Source organism: Oncorhynchus keta, chromosome 25 (genome assembly GCF_023373465.1).
Source record: "Oncorhynchus keta strain PuntledgeMale-10-30-2019 chromosome 25, Oket_V2, whole genome shotgun sequence".
Classification (NCBI taxonomy): Eukaryota; Metazoa; Chordata; class Actinopteri; order Salmoniformes; family Salmonidae; genus Oncorhynchus; species Oncorhynchus keta.
The window spans coordinates 36,728,398-36,741,729 of record NC_068445.1 but is presented as its reverse complement, the minus strand read 5'-3'; positions in this window follow the sequence as shown (position 1 = coordinate 36,741,729).

Here is a 13,332-nt window from a genome sequence, read left to right as displayed (position 1 = left end):
CGGTCCCAGCTTTGATGCACCTTTTCTGACCTCGCCTTCTGGATGATAGCGGGGTGAACAGGCAGTGGCTCGGGTGGTTGTTGTCCATGATGATCTTTATGGCCTTCCTGTGACATCGTTTGGTGTAGGTGTCCTGGAGGGCAGGTAGTTTGCCCCCGGTGATGCATTGTGCAGACCTCACTACCCTCTGGAGAGCCTTACGGTTGTGGGCGGAGCAGTTGCCGTACCAGGCGGTGATACAGCCCGACAGGATGCTCTCGATTGTGCATCTGTAGAAGTTTGTGAGTGCTTTTGGTGACAAGCCAAATTTCTTCAGCCTCCTGAGGTTGAAGAGGCGCTGCTGCGCCTTCTTCACGATGCTGTCTGTGTGGGTGGACCAATTCAGTTTGTCTGTGATGTGTACGCCGAGGAACTTAAAACTTACTACCCTCTCCACTACTGTTCCATCGATGTGGATAGGGGAGTGTTCCCTCTGCTGTTTCCTGAAGTCCACAATCATCTCCTTAGTTTTGTTGACGTTGAGTGTGAGGTTATTTTCCTGACACCACACTCCGAGGGCCCTCACCTCCTCCCTGTAGGCCGTCTCATCGTTGTTGGTAATCAAGCCTACCACTGTTGTGTCGTCCGCAAACTTGATGATTGAGTTGGAGGCGTGTGTGGCCACGCAGTCGTGGGTGAACAGGGAGTACAGGAGAGGGCTCAGAACGCACCCTTGTGGGGCCCCAGTGTTGAGGATCAGCGGGGTGGAGATGTTGTTACCTACCCTCACCACCTGGGGGCGGCCCGTCAGGAAGTCCAGTACCCAGTTGCACAGGGCGGGGTCGAGACCCAGGGTCTCGAGCTTGATGACGAGCTTGGAGGGCACTATGGTGTTAAATGCCGAGCTGTAGTCGATGAACAACATTCTCACATATGTATTCCTCTTGTCCAGATAGATGGGTTAGGGCAGTGTGCAGTGTGGTTGAGATTGCATCGTCTGTGGACCTATTTGGGCGGTAAGCAAATTGGAGTGGGTCTAGGGTGTCAGGTAGGGTGGAGGTGATATGGTCCTTGACTAGTCACTCAAATCACTTCATGATGACGGAAGTGAGTGCTACGGGGCGGTAGTCGTTTAGCTCAGTTACCTTAGCTTTCTTGGGAACAGGAACAATGGTGGCCCTCTTGAAGCATGTGGGAACAACAGACTGCGGGCCGTGTCAGTGGCACTGTATTGTCCTCAAAGCGGGCAAAAAAGTTATTTAGTCTGCCTGGGAGCAAGACATCCTGGTCCGTGACGGGGCTGGTTTTCTTTTTGTAATCCGTGATTGACTGTAGAACCTGCCACATACCTCTTGTGTCTGAGCCGTTGAATTGAGATTCTACTGACGCTTAGCTTGTTTGATTGCCTTGCGGAGGGAATAGTTACACTGTTTCCAGTCACCTTGCCCTGATTAAAAGCAGTGGTTCGCGCTTTCAGTTTCACGCGAATGCTGCCATCAATCCACGGTTTCTGGTTTGGGAATGTTTTAATCGTTGCTATGGGAACGACATCTTCAACGCACGTTCTAATGAACTCGCTCACCGAATCAGCGTATTCGTCAATGTTGTAGTCTGACGCAATACGGAACATATCCCAGTCCACGTGATGGAAGCAGTCTTGGAGTGTGGAATCAGATTGGTCAGACCAGCATTGAACAGACCTCAGCGCGGGAGCTTCTTGTTTTAGTTTCTTTCTGTAGGCAGGGATCAACAAAATGGAGTCGTGGTCAGCTTTTCCGAAAGGAGAGCGGGGCAGGGCCTTATATGCGTCGCGGAAGTTGGAATAGCAATGATCAAAGGTTTTTCCAGCCCTGGTTGCGCAATCGATATGCTGATAAAATTTAGGGAGTCTTGTTTTCAGATTAGCTTTGTTAAAATCCCCAGCTACAATGAATGCAGCCTCCGGATATATGGATTCCAGTTTACAAAGAATCTCTGTTGCTTACGATAAAAGCTGCTTAATAATATTCAAGAGCTGGTGAGGCTTGGGAGTAAATTTGTTTTAAAGTGATTGCCATTACATTATGAGTCATACTCTGACACTTGCACACACACAGCCCCCAGCTAGCCTCATGAATTAGTCATAAACAATGAGGTTACAGTGCATTCGGAAAGAATTCAGACCTGTTGAATTTTTCCACATTTTGATACGTTACAACCCTATTCTAAAATGAATTAAATTGCTTTTTAATTTGACATTTGTCTTAATTTTGCAATTTTAATGGAAATATAACATTTACATAAGTATTCAGACCCTTGACTCAGTACTTTGTTGAAGCACCGTTGGCAGTGATTACAGCCTCAAGTCTTCTTGGGTTTGAAGCTACAAGCTTGGCACACCTGTATTTGGGGAGTTTCTCCCATTCTTCTCAGCAGATCCTCTCAAGCTCTGTCATGTTGGATGGGGACACTGCACAGCTATTTTTCAGGTCTCTCCAGAGATGTTAGATTGGGTTCAAGTCCGGGCTCTGGCTGGGCCACTCAAAGACATTCAGAGACTTTCCCGAAGCCACTCCTGTGTTGTCTTGACTGTATGCTTTGGATTGTTGTCCTGTTGGAAGGTGAACTTTAACCACAGTCTGAGGTCCTGAGTGCTCTGGAGCAGGTTTTCGTTAAGGATCTCTCTATACTTTGCTCCATTCATCTTTTCCTCAATCTTGATTAGTCTCCCAGTCCCTGTTGCTGAAAAACATCCCTGCAGCATGATGCTGCCACCACCATGAACATACAGGAACGCACACTATACAGAGTATTTGCACTTTTGTTTTCCTTCAGGAATGTACATAGAACGGACATGTGTACCCAAACCAAAAATATCAAGAGAGATAATCAAACATTGCTTACACAACTCTGTGTTGCTGGGTCATTAGAAGTTTGGCTGAACTAATTTCAAGTTCCAGAAATCAATCATGTTTTTTGCCTGACTCTAATATATTAGGAATCATTTGACTACACTAAAATCTGTTATTTCGTTTCATTAGTATGTGTAGAATGCTTCGTATTTAAACACTGTGCCAGTTTAATCATACATTCTAACAGACCTTATAGGTCTTATGGGGGCATTGGAAAATAATGCATTAGCCTATTACTTGTACTATATCCTTAGTTTCCCAGTTTCCTTTGTCAAGATCTCACACTCATTGATCCTCCACAGCTTCCAATCTACACATTAAACCCTGCTCCTCTTCACTGCAATTCATCTCCAAGCTATTGTTGTACACAAGAATGAATGCTCAATCAACTATCTGTACCTGAAAAATAAATGATAAAAGCTAAATAAATGATGAGAGAACAATTTATTCAGATCCTCAGTATTCAGTCAATGTTACAATGACAAGTTTGGCTTTAGGCACCATTCTGATTGAGCTTATGGAAGCCGAACCAGCTGGGCTGAGGCTAAGGGTTATAGTTTTAAAATAAATTATGCCAGGGTAGGGGGTGGGTTAAAGACTTCACATCTCTGTAAACACCAGGAGTTCTTGTTCCCCGGCCTCCCACCAGCTCCCCGGGGCAACGGGAGGAGAACACAAGACAGAGGGAGGCACATTATGCTATCATCCCCTAACAGCCTGTTAAGAGGCCCTCTCCATACTGCCCTTTCCACACACACACACACACACACACACACACACACACACACACACACACACACACACACACACACACACACACACACACACACACACACACACACACACACACACACACACACACACACACACACACACACACACACACACACACACACGCACACGCGCGCGCACACGCAGGCACGCATGCACGGACACACCCTTACAGTATCAAGTCCTTGTACCCACCATGCCATTACCCTTCAGCCTTCAGAGTGCTAAACTACTCTCTCTCTTTGCCTGTCTCTGCAGTCTCCAGGCCCCCATTTGATTTTACACTCTTTTCAGCGAGAACAATCCATTTGATTCAGGAAACCTCAAGGCCATGCAGAAGAGAAGGGTGGGAGGAACTCTATCTTGACAGTGTGAGATATACTTTACATTGTTTGTGAGGCGCTGTGGTGTCCTCTGGTGCTTTGGTCCTCCACAGTCCCATAGTTTATCACCCACGGGCTAAAAAGATGGTATGCAACCCTCATGTTTTGTATCATTTCAAATCAAATTATTGTCTACACAACCAGTGGGAAGATACTGGTATCCACTTGCATACATAAAAACCCCTCATGTGTTATCACCACTCTGCCTGCCCTTTGGAACTGTAGTGCATTTCATGAAACTTTTGAGGCCCTTACCTCTACTGAAGAAGTGATGGTGTGCTTTTCATTGCTTTTTCTCTAGCGCATGTATGTTGACTGTAGTAGAGCTTTGTCACATATGACAGGAATGTATCATAGAATGACCTGTGTGAAATCAACAAAAACATGTCTACAAGCAATTGTTACAGCAACAGGAGAAAAGCTTCAAGAGCTTTGTCCAAATACTGGTGGACTCAGCTAACAAAATAATTTACGATTTAACCAAAGAGGTCCAGGACCCTGGAGAAAGACAAGACTTGAGAGGAACCTACATCTTCCCCAATGAGGACTTGTCTGTAGCTGTGCGCCAGAGGCGGAAAGAACTTATCCCAGCTGTGAAAGCTGCCAGAGAGCGTGGGAACATTGCTTACATCCTCTACGGCAGGCTCATTGTTCACCCTCCCTCCCAAAAGCCTGGGAGGAGTGAGAGAGCCAATCTTCCGGGTCAGTAGCTTCAACCCATTATCACATACACACACACATGCACACTCACTCACACACAGCATATATTCAGAGCCATATTTCTGTTAACTTGGAGAGGATCTCATGTCAAATGTTGTGTTGTGGTCGCATGTTCCCCTGCTTCATCTAAGGCCTCTTCTTTGCTCGATAATGTGTGTGATGTTAACCAAGAGGACTATTTTCTGGGTGACCTGAATATAGGCTGGTTTCATCAAGCTGCCTGCTCATGGGGTAGCTTCAGACTGTAAGCAGTGCCTGTAATCTGGCTCAGGTTATCAATCAAACACTACATCATTCACTTGTATTGATCATATCTTTACTTATGCTTCACAAATCTGCTCTTAAGCTGCATTTTTTAATATATATTTTTTTATTTAACCTTTATTTAACTAGGCAAGTCAGTGAAGAACAAATTATTATTTTTAATGACGGCCTAGGAACAGTGGGTTAACTGCCTGTTCAGGGGCAGTACCTTGTCAGCTCGGGGGTTTGAACTTGCAACCTTCCGATTACTAGTCCAACGCTCTAACCACTAGGCTACCCTGCCGCCCCATCCATCCCCCCCATCCATCCCCATTGGGCGTTGTGACCATATCTAGAAAACTAAAGTTCCAAAGTCTGAGCGTAAAACTGTGTATAAGAGACCATACAAGTGGCTTTGAAGATGTAAAGATTTGTTAGTCTGATGTGTGTAATGAGGAGCATCTAGATGCTGCACTTGACGCATTTATGACATGTGTTTGATAAGCACCTATTAAGACACTGACTGTTAGAACTCAGACATTTTGTATTATTCTGTACGTAAATCCGAGACACATTTTTTTAGTATGATATGTTACGTTTTGTATGGTATGTATTCATTTGTGGATGTCCATCACCTATTCCGTATGATATGTTATGAATTAAAATGTATATTGTACAGTACTAGTCAGAAGTTTGGACACACCTACTCATTCAATGGTTTTGATTTATTTTTACTATTTTCTACATTGTAGAATAATAGTGAAGACATCGAAACTATGAAATAACACATATAGAATCGTGTAGTAACCAAAAAAAGTGTTAAACAAATGAAAATATATTTTATATCTGAAATCTTTCAAAGTAGCCATTTGCCTTGATGACAGCTTTGCACAGTCTTGGCATTTTCTCAACCAGCTTCCCCTGGAATGCTTTCCAATAGTCTTGAAGAACTTCCCACATATGCTGAGCACTTGTTGGCTGCTTTTCCTTCACTCTGCGCTCCAACTCATCCCAAACAATCTCAATTGGGTTGAGGTCAGGTGATTGTGGAGGCCAGGTCATCTGATGCAGCACTGCATCACTCTCTTTGGTCAAATAGCCCTTACACAGGTGTTCTGGGTCATTGTCCTGTTGAAAAACAAATTATGGTCCCACTAAGTGCAAACCAGACGGGATGGCATATCACTACTATAAGGGCAGATGCAGACACGGGGGGCAGATGGTTTGACCACAATTCAGAGACCACCATGATGACACACCAAATGTGTTTGATGGATTGCAGGAAAAGAGCAGGAATAGGCTTTTGTAGGCTACGGTCCAAGCTATGTCTTCCAATGGTGCGACTGCTGTTGGCATCCAAAGATGATCAAACTTTAATAAACACTTGGAGGTAAGGATGGCAGCAGTGGTGTAGTCTACGACGATATGGATATCACTTATTATTGATATCTACACAGCACATTGATGTGAATCACACTGCTGCTCTCTCATTAGGCTATTTGCACTTTAAGGATTGTGGTTGTTGTGGATGGCTGTTCACATTTTTAAATGTATATTTGAACCCGATAATGGTTGAATTCCAGAGGTTTAAGATGCCTATCAATCATTGTTTTTGAAACCAGAAGACAGCCAGTGAAAAATGCACTCTTGCAACAGCTGCATAGTGCGGATCCAAACCTATGGAATAAAAGTGGGGCTTTTATTGCTCAATCCAATTCATGCTGATAAAAAAAAGACATCCATAGACCTAATGGACACATGCTCACACTCATTGTCACGACTTCAACCGAAGGTGGTTCCTCTCCCTGTTTGGGCGGCGCTCGGCGGTCGTCATCACCGGTCTACTAGCTGCCACCGATTCCTTTTTCTTATCTGTTGGTTTTGTCTTGATTGGTTTCACCTGTACCTTATTTGTTGTTAATTCGGGGCTATTTAAACTTCCAGGGCCCGCCTGCTTATGTGCGGGCTTATTCCTCTCTGTCAGTGGTAGATTTTTGTTTTGCTTATACGTATTTTTGCTGTTTGTTATTTTCCCTGGTTTTGGGGGACATTACTGTTTACTGGTCATTGTGCCTGTATGTTGGCGAGACCCAGCAGAATAAATAGGTCTACAGAGGAAGCTTTGCTCTCTGCGCCTGACTCCACTCCCACCACTCCTAGCTTTCCTGACACTCAGAAAACATTTCATAGACTTAAAGGGGCAATTTGTAGTTGCCACATCCATTTTGGGACTTAAATTATATATATTAAATGTAAGATGTAATTTAACCGTATTATTAACAGTCTTTTTAGAATCCCCCTGGCACTAATTTTGGAACCTTGTGGTCATTTTTCAAAACTCTAGACACAAAACTCAAAACGGTCATCACTTGTAACTGTCACGATCGTTGTATTGAGGAGACCAAAGCGCAGCGTGGTGTGAATGCATGATTTAATGATTGACGAAAAAAACATGAAGTACACTAAAACAAACAAACAAACTAACCAAACAAAACATAGAAACAAACAACGCAAATAATGGTCAGAGTGTGACAGTAACACAGACTGTCCAACGTTCAAAACATTGCATTGTGCATTCATATTTTAAAGAAACCTTGCACTTGCAGAATCATTGTTCCAAATAACTTATTTATCATGAAATACCATAGGAACATTAATTTAGATCACCCACACACAAGATACCGACAGTTTCACTGTGTAGTTGTTCATTCAATCATTAAATATTGTAGTACAAAATATGTGATACATGCTTCATTATGGTACTACATGTACTACATGTACTACATCACTGTAAAAGGACTAGTAGAGAGAATACTACAGACACAGTGGAATCATTGAACAAAATATGACATTTATTGATGAAATACAATAAAATCACAACATAGGTTTCTTTGAATCAAAGCAAAAATAATTAGCTACAAAAAAAGAAAAAACTACAGTAAAACATCACCTGCAGTGTTCCTCACCTGGCTTACTGTAAAACATCAACTGCAGTGTTCCTCACCTGGCTTACTGTAAAACATCACCTGCAGTGTTCCCCACCTGGCTTACTGTAAAACATCAACTGCAGTGTTCCTCACCTGGCTTACTGTAAAACATCACCTGCAGTGTTCCTCACCTGGCTTACTGTAAAACATCAACTGCAGTGTTCCTCACCTGGCTTACTGTAAAACATCAACTGCAGTGTTCCTCACCTGGCTTACTGTAAAACATCACCTGCAGTGTTCCTTACCTGGCTTACTGTAAAACATCAACTGCAGTGTTCCTCACCTGGCTTACTGTAAAACATCAACTGCAGTGTTCCTCACCTGGCTTACTGTAAAACATCAACTGCAGTGTTCCTCACCTGGCTTACTGTAAAACATCAACTGCAGTGTTCCTCACCTGGCTTACTGTAAAACATCAACTGCAGTGTTCCTCACCTGGCTTACTGTAAAACATTACTGCAGTGTTCCTCACCTGGCTTACTGTAAAACATCAACTGCAGTGTTCCTCACCTGGCTTACTGTAAAACATCAACTGCAGTGTTCCTCACCTGGCTTACTGTAAAAAGCTAAACAAAAGGTTGATGACTGTACTTCTATATTTCCATCAACCCTGTCTTGTGGATTTGGCCACAGGTTCTCATCCACATCACAATGGGTGTTTTCATTAGCCAAACATCTTGGGAAGAATCTTCAGGCATGGTGAATCCAGGCCTGATCATTGGTTTTGAGTTTTGTGTCGAGAGAAAAATGACATCAAGGTTCTGAAATGAGTGCCAAAGTGATTGTAAAACACTGTAAGCAGTGGCTTTGCAGCGTGGCTTTATTAAGGGCAGGTTGTACCGCTCAAGCAGGAAGTAATTGAAATAATGACACGGAAGCAGGCCAAGTGTGTCAGGCTGTGTGTTTGAGTGTCAGTGTGTATGTTTGTGTGTGTGTGTGTGTGTGTGGCCCTCTTCATGGGCACCTGCATGAGCCCCCCACACCTGGCTATCTTCACCAGGTGAGTCCCCCAACCTGCCTGTGTGTGTGTGATGTTTATCACCGCATCACAGCGATGTATTAGACTTGACTTTATAGAAGGGAAAATAAAATAACTACTCCTGTGCTAATCACATCCCCATAGTCTTCCAGGATTTTGCTGTGTTTGGTTTTATGACTTTTAACAGCCAGGAAGCATGAAGCAAGTTGGGTCAAAAGGCCAACGCTGATTGGCTCTGAAGTACGAAGTAATGCATACAACATCCTTTGCACCATATTCAGTGCCCTTTGAACTCTGTGACTGGTGATGTCTGTATCATTATCTCAACATGTATGGAGAAAACTAACCTCAAGTCCTTGGACATGCACCTCCACGTCCCCTTTTCAAATCCAGGATTGCCCCTTTAATTGATCGGCCATAATCTCTTCTTTAATCACCTGGGCAGATAACATTGGATAAGGCAAAACCACTGGAGATCTGATTGTTTCAAAGACAGCTTTTTTCCATCTACGTAACATTGCAAAAATCAGAAACTTTCTGTCCAAAAAGGATGCAGAAAAATGAATCCATGCTTTTGTTACTTCTAGGTTAGACTACTTCAATGCTCTACTTTCCGGCTACCCGGATAAAGCACTAAAGAAATTTCAGTTAGTGCTAAATACGGCTGCTAGAATCCTGACAATAGCCCAAAAATGTGATCATATTACTCCAGTGCTAGCCTCCCTACACTGGCTTCCTGTTAAGGCAAGGGCTGATTGCAAGGTTTTACTGCTAACCTACAAAGCATTACATGGGCTTGCTCCTACCTATCTCTCTGATTTGGTCCTGCCATACATACCTACACGTACGCTATGGTCACAGGATGCAGGCCTCCTAATTGTCCCTAGAATTTCTAAGCAAACAGCTGGAGGCAGGGCTTTCTCCTATAGAGCTCAATTTTTATGGAATGGTCTGCCTACCCATGTAAGAGACGCAGACTCGGTCTCAACCTTTAAGTCTTTACTGAAGACTCATCTCTTCAGTGGATCATATGATTGAGTGTAGTCTGGCCCAGGAGTGTGAAGGTGAACGGAAAGGCTCTGGAGCAACCAACCGCCCTTGCTGTCTCTGCCTGGCCGGTTCCCCTCTTTCCACTGGGATTCTCTGCCTCTAACCCTATTACAGGGGCTGAGTCACTGGCTTACTGGTGCTCTTTCATGCCGTCCCTAGGAGGGGTGCGTCACTTGAGTGGGTTGAGTCACTGATGTGTTCTTCCTGTCTGGGTTGGCGCCCCCCCTTGGGTTGTGCCGTGGCGGAGATATTTGTGGGCTATACTCGGCTTTGTCTCAGGATGGTAAGTTGGTGTTTGAAGATATCCCTCTAGTGGTGTGGGGGCTGTGATTTGGCAAAGTGGGTGGGGTTATATCCTTCCTGTTTGGCCCTGTCCGGGTGTATCATCAGATGGGGCCACAGTGTCTCCTGACCCCTCCTGTCTCAGCCTCCAGTATTTATGCTGCAGTAGTTTATGTGTCGGGGGGCTAGGGTCAGTTTGTTATATCTGGAGTACTTCTCCTGTCTTATCCGGTGTCCTGTGTGAATTTAAGTATGCTCTCTGTAATTCTTTCTTTCTCTCTTTCTTTCTCTCTCTCGGAGGACCTGAGCCCTAGGACCATGCCTCAGGACTACCTGGCATGAAGACTCCTTGCAGTCCACCTGGCCGTGCTGCTGCTCCAATTTCAACTGTTCAGCACCTAAGGTGCTGACTTGCTGCACCCTCAACAACTACTGTGATTATTATTATTTGACCATGCTGGTCATTTATGAACATTTGAACATCTTGGCCATGTTCTGTTATAATCTCCACCCGGCACAGCCAGAAGAGGACTGGCCACTCCTCATAGCCTGGTTCCTCTCTAGGTTTCTTCCTAGGTTTTGGCCTTTCTAGGGAGTTCTTCCTAGCCACCGTGCTTCTACACCTGCATTGCTTGCTGTTTGGGGTTTTAGGCTGGGTTTCTGTACAGCACTTTGAGATATTAACTGATGTACGAAGGGCTATATAAATACATTTGATTTAGATTTTTTGTTTGTTTTTATGTTAATTGTGCAACCAGAGGGGTACAAAAATTCTAGACCGCCTTTACTCCAGAAACAGAGACATGTACAAAGCTTTCCCTCACCCTCAATTTGGCAAATCTGACCATAACTCTCCTTATATCTGCTTGCAAGCAAAAATGTAAGCGGGAAGCACCAGTGACTTGGTCTATGAGAAAGTGATCAGATGAAGCAGATGCTAAGCTACAGGACTGTTTTGCTAGCACAGACTGGAATATGCTCCGGGATTCTTCCGATTGCATTGAAGAGTACCCCACATCACATATTTACATTTAAGTCATTTAGCAGACGCTCTTATCCAGAGCGACTTACAAATTGGTGCATTCACCTTATGACATCCAGTGGAACAGCCACTTTACAATAGTGCATCTAAATCTTTTAGGGGGGGGGGGGTGAGAAGGATTACTTATCCTATCCTAGGTATTCCTTAAAGAGGTGGGGTTTCAGGTGTCTCCGGAAGGTGGTGATTGACTCCGCTGTCCTGGCGTCGTGAGGGAGTTTGTTCCACCATTGGGGGCCAGAGCAGCGAACAGTTTTGACTGGGCTGAGCGGGAACTGTACTTCCTCAGTGGTAGGGAGGCGAGCAGGCCAGAGGTGGATGAACGCAGTGCCCTTGTTTGGGTGTAGGGCCTGATCAGAGCCTGGAGGTACTGAGGTGCCGTTCCCTCACAGCTCCGTAGGCAAGCACCATGGTCTTGTAGCGGATGCGAGCTTCAACTGGAAGCCAGTGGAGAGAGCGGAGGAGCGGGGTGACGTGAGAGAACTTGGGAAGGTTGAACACCAGACGGGCTGCGGCGTTCTGGATGAGTTGTAGGGGTTTAATGGCACAGGCAGGGAGCCCAGCCAACAGCGAGTTGCAGTAATCCAGACGGGAGATGACAAGTGACTGGATTAGGACCTGCGCCGCTTCCTGTGTGAGGCAGGGTCGTACTCTGCGGATGTTGTAGAGCATGAACCTACAGGAACGGGCCACCGCCTTGATGTTAGTTGAGAACGACAGGGTGTTGTCCAGGATCACGCCAAGGTTCTTAGCGCTCATCATCAGCCACTGGCTTTATCAATAAGTGCATTGAGGAAGTTGTCCCCACAGTGACTGTACGTACATACCCCAACCAGAAGCCATGGATTACAGGCAACATTCGCACTGAGCTAAAGGGTAGAGCTGCCGCTTTTAAGGAGCTGGACTCTGACCCGGAAGCTTATAAGAAATCCCGCTATGTCCGCCAACGAACCATCAAACAGGCAAAGCGTCAATACAGGACTAAGATTGAATCGTACTACACAGGCTCTGGCACTCGTTGGATCTGGCAGGGCCTGCAAACTATTTCAGAATACAAAGGGAAGCACAGACGAGAGCTGCCCAGTGGCACAAGCCTACCAAACGAGCTAAATAACTTCTATGCTCGCTTCGAGCGTCTGCTAAATGACTTAAATGTAAATGTAAGTGTAACACTGAAATGCGCATGAGAGCATCAGCTGTTCGAGATGACTGTGTGATCACGCTCTCCACAGTCGATGTAAGTAAGACCTTTAACTTCTTATGGCTGCAGGGACAGTATTGAGGAGCTTAGATGAAAGGTGCCCAGAGGTGTCCAGAATAAATGGCCTGCTCCTCAGGCCCAGTTGCTAATATATGCATATTATTATTAGTATTGGATAGAAAACACTCAGAAGTTTATAAAACGGTTTGAATGATGTCTGTGAGTATAACATAACTCATATGGCAGGCAAAAACCTGAGAAGAAATCCAAACAGGAAGTGAGAAATCTGAGGTTGGTCGATTTTCAACCCAGCCCCTATTGAATTCACAGTGGGATATGGATGAAGTTCCCCTTCCTAGAGCTTCCACTAGATATCAACCGTCTTTAGAAACTTGAATGAGGCTTCTACTGTGTTGTGGGGCTGAATGGGAGCTGAATGAGCCAGGTGTCTGGCAGAGAGCCAAGGGCTGATCACGCGCAATTCACATGATAGCGACCTGCGTTCCATGGCTTCTCTACACACAAAGGAATTCTCGGGTTGGAACTTTATTGAAGATTTATGATAACAACACCCTAAAGATTGATTATCTAATTATTTTGACAAGTTTCTTCGACCTGTAATATAACTTTTTAAAGTTTTCGTCTGACGTTCGGATGGACCTGCACGAGCGTTTGGATTTGTGTACTAAACGTGCTAAGAAAAGTAGCTACTTGGACATAAATAATGGACATTATCGAACAAATCAAGCATTTATTGTTGAACTAGGTTTCCTGGGAGTGCATTCTGATGAAGAGCATCAAAGGTAA